This window comes from Penaeus monodon, chromosome 1 (assembly GCF_015228065.2).
Source record: "Penaeus monodon isolate SGIC_2016 chromosome 1, NSTDA_Pmon_1, whole genome shotgun sequence".
NCBI classification, from domain to species: domain Eukaryota; kingdom Metazoa; phylum Arthropoda; class Malacostraca; order Decapoda; family Penaeidae; genus Penaeus; species Penaeus monodon.
Window position 1 is genome coordinate 2,225,309 of NC_051386.1, and position 4,266 is coordinate 2,229,574.

The window sequence follows — 4,266 nt, forward strand, 5'->3', positions numbered from 1 at the left end:
CCCCTTCCCCCCCTCCCCCTCCCTCCCTCACACACTTTCGGGCATTACCTCGTTCGGAAACTTTAAACTAAGTTCATCACTTGACCTTATCGCGTCCCGCAATGTGCGACACCTTGCTACTCACGCTCTCGCCTCCCCTCTTTAACCCCTCCATTCTTCCCCAACTCGCTCTTCCCTATCTTCTCCCCTCTCGCCTCTGCCATCTTCACTTTCCCCCTTCCCTTCCCTTATCCTTTATGTCCTCTCCCTTCCCCTTCTCCTCCTTTCCCCCTCCCCACCTGCCCCGACCCTCCACACCCCATCCCCCCTCCCCTCCCTCTCCTCCCCCCCCCACCTTCACCCCTCATCCACCTTCCACCTCATCCTCTCTCCCATCTTCACCTCTGACCTCATACTTCTCGACGTGCAAGATCACCCAAGGCTCAAGAAAGATGAACGAGAGGAAATGAGAGAATGCGACAATATTGACTTGGAAATACTACAAATCAGGCTCATGTGGCCGCAAACTGCAACGGGAGCAGCAACGTTAGCAGTGTCGTTCTATCAACAAGTGTAGGAGTAATACCAAGAGAAAGAGAGAGAGGAGGATAGGAGGGGAAGGGAGAATGAGGCGAATGAGGAGGAGGAGGGAGAGGAGGAGGAGGAGGAGGAGGAGGGGGGGAGGAGGGGAGGAGGAGGAGGGGAGGAGGAGGAGGAGGGAAGAGGAGGAGGAGGAGGGGGAGGAGGAGGAGGAGGAGGAGGAGGGAGAGGAGGAGGAGGAGGAGGAGGAGGAGGAGGAGGAGGAGGAGGGAGAGGAGGAGGAGGAGGAGGAGGAGGAGGAGGAAAGGGGGAGGAAGGAGAGGGGAGGAAGAAGAAGGAGGAGGAGGAAGGAGGAGGAGGAGGAGGAGGAGGAGGAGGAGGAGGAGGAGAGGAGGAAAAGGAGAAGGGGAGAGGAGGAGGAGAGGGAGAGGAAAGGAAGGGAGAGAGGGGGCAAACCCGAAGGAAGCAAAGGGCGTCATGAACTGCATGTCACACTACTACCCAGCTGAGACGTGCCTGGTGCTAGGCGCTTGCTCTCTCTCTCTCTCTCTCTCTCTCCCTCTTTCCCTCTCTCTCGCTCTCTCTCTCTCTCTCCCTCTCTTTACCCCTCTCCTCTCTCTCTCCTTCTCCCTCTCGTTCGCTCACGCGCTCTCTCGCATGCTCGGTTCACAGGTACCTGCGCCATGACTCAACGCTCAAAGTCCCTTCCTCACTTGCAGAGACACGGCGCATCTCCTCTCGCGCTCCCGGCCTCCTCTCTGGCTCCCTGGACCCGTCTTGCTATTTATTTCCCCTTCTCCCTGTCGCATTCTCGTGTACATACTTACATTCTACAACAAGGGCACACATGCAGCCACAAAAGCATGTAAAAGCATAGATAAAATTTCATATTTACACGCATACGAACGGGCACACGCTTGCACGCTCGTACACTCATATTAATTCGTACACATAAGCCTACACACTTACAAATGTACTTGCAAACACAAACAAACAAAAACAAACACACACACACACACACACACACACACACACACACACACACACACACACACACACACACACACACACACACCGTCTCTCTCTCCTCATTAACCCTCCCTTCCTTCTTATCCTCTTCTTTCTTCTCGCCTCCACTTTCTATCCTTCTTCCGCCTACTTTATGCCTCTATTACCTCCACTCTATATCTTACTCCTCTTTTTCTTTACCTCTCCCCTTCCCTTTACTTCATCTCTCCCTCCCCTTCCACCTCTCCACCCTTCCTCCCCATGTCCATGCACCTCCAACACCACCCCCTTCCACCTCTTGCCTCTCCCTCCCTCCACCTCCAACACCACCCCCTTGTACCCCTTCCCCCTCCCTCCCCACCCCTTTCCACCTCTCCCTCCCTCCACCTCCAACCCAACCCCCTTGCACCTCTGCCCTCTCCCTCCCTCCACCTCCAACCCCAACCCCCTTCCACTCTTCCCCCTTGTACCCCTTCCCCCTCCCTCCCCACCCTTTCCACCTCCCCCTCCCTCCACCTCCAACCCCACCCCCTTCCACTTCTTCCCTCTCCCTCCCTTTCCCAATTCCCCTCTCCCCATCCCAATTCTCCCCTCCCCTCTCCCTTCCCACCCCACCCCTCACCTCCCCCCTCCCCAACGCACACCCTGTAGTTTCCTCTCCTCCGAAACGCAATACAGGATCCGCTTTAGTATCTTCTTATCGCGCTCACCCGCACAATGAACACGCCTCAAAATTGCCCCCTTGCAAATGGCGAGGAAGTGAGGGCGGGGGGAGGGGAAGAGGGGAGGGGAGGAGAGAATGGGGAGGAAGAGGGGAGGAGAGAATGGGGGGAAGAGGGGAGGGGAGGAGAGAGGGCGGGGAGAGGGGAGGGGAGGGAGGAGAGGAGGGAGGAGAAGGGGGTGGGGAGGAAAGGAGGAAGGCAGGGGGTGGGTAACAAGGGATAGTTGAGAGGGGAAGGAAGAAAGGAGAGGAGAGGAGAGGAGAGGAGTGAGGAGGGGAGGCATAGAGAGAGGTGGGGAGGAGGGGAGAGAGGAGAGGAGAGGAGAGGAGAGGAGGAGGAGGAAGGGAGAGAGGAGAGGAGAGGAGAGGAAGGGAAGGAGAGAGGAGAGGAGAGGAGAGGGAAGGGAAGGGGAGCGGAGAGGACGGATGAGAGGGGACAGTGAGAGGGCGAGTCGAGGGAAGAGGGGAAAAGTTGGAGAGGGAAGAGGGAGACGACGGAGAGCAAGGGGAAAAGGTGGTGAGGTAAGGCGAAGAAACGAAAGAGGAGGAGGATGAACAGCAGTGAAGATGGGAGGAGAAAGGAGGTAGGAGGAAGGATGACGGAAAAAAAGGAGGGGGAGAGAGGGAGGAGAGAGAAAGGGGAGAGGAAGGAGAGAGGGAGGAGGGAGGAAGGAGAGAGGAAGGAGGGAGGAAGGAGAGAGGATGGAGAGAGGGAGGAGGGAGGAAGGAGAGGCGGAGGGAGGAAGGAGAGAGGCAGGAAAGAGGAAGGGGAGAGGAAGGAGGAAGGAGATAAGAAGGAGAGAGGACGGGCAAGGACGGGGAGCATCCCAAGATAATGCTTAATATATCAATCACACAGGTGGTGATGTCTACGGTAATACTAAAAATATATAATTAAATAAAATTAGGAGGGGCGAGAAGGGGTGGAAGGGTATGCAGTAGGGAGGGAGGGAGGGAGGGGAGGTAGATATTATATATATATATATATATATATATATATATATATATATATATATATATATATATATATATATATGAGACAGAGAGAGAGGGGGGAGGGGGCGAGGGGGGGCGAGGGGGGGGGGTAGAGGCCGAGCGCGAGTGAGCGCGGGGGAGGCGCTCTAGACCTACCTGCCTCCGCCGCGCTCCGTTCGCGATGAAGGTGCGTGACGGCGAGGTGTGGCCGTCGAGAGAACACAAGCGTGGCGGGATGACGCGGATGAGGTGGGCGTGGTTTGCGGAACTAACGAGGGGCAAACAAAGGCGTGGGCGTACGGGCGGGTGGCGGACGTGACCCCGAGGGCGGGAAAAGCCAACAAACTAAATTCGGCGAGAGCAAAATCGCAAAAAAATAAGTGTTAAGGAATCGCGCGACAGACCGGAAGCTGAATACTCCGAGCCACCGGTCGCGTCACCACGATCTTGATAAAAACAAATCCACTCGCAGAAACACATTGTTTATCCGTCGCAAGAGCAAGGGGGAAAATAATCAAACAAATACACAAACAAATAAGGGAACACGTGAGCCGCAGTCGAAGGCGAGATGAAAACGGCTTGAAAAAGGGTCGACACGGAACCGTGGAATAACAACCACAACGCACCTACGACGCTCCTCCGCGAGTGGGGGCGCCACACACACTGAAGGCCCGAGAAAAAAAAAATAAAAATCCCACGATCCACGTCCGTTACTCATGCTTGAGATAAGATAATAACTCCCTGGTCTTATCTGAAGTGCGGAGGGGAGGGATAACGTTAGAGGAGGGGAGGGGAGGGGAGGGGAGGGGAGGGGAGGGGAGGGGAGGGGAGGGGAGGGGAGGGATAAGAGTAAGGGAGAGGGGAGAGCGAAGGGTAAGGGCAAGTGGCAGAGCAAGGGGGATAAGGTGAGGGGAAAAGGGGGAAGGGGAGGAGGCTGGCACGCAGTACCACGTTTCCTCTTTCCGGTCCCACTCGTCATAGCGAGAAAGGACCCGCCCAAATATTCCGATCGTTTCCGCCGCCTCTCCGTATAACTCATCAAC

General features: G+C 56.0%; 1 protein-coding gene across 5 annotated transcripts in view; it reads right to left on the reverse strand.

The window, feature by feature from the left end:
• The window catches only part of LOC119579241, a 24,812-nt gene extending 20,931 nt beyond the window's left edge, over positions 1–3,881 (reverse strand). For all 5 annotated transcript variants that reach the window (XR_005229285.1, XR_005229284.1, XR_005229274.1 and 2 more), the window contains exon 1: positions 3,850–3,881. The gene's annotated coding sequence lies outside the window, so the exon portion shown is untranslated. The remainder of the gene's footprint in view (positions 1–3,849) is intronic.
• Between the last annotated feature and the right edge of the window lie 385 nt (positions 3,882–4,266).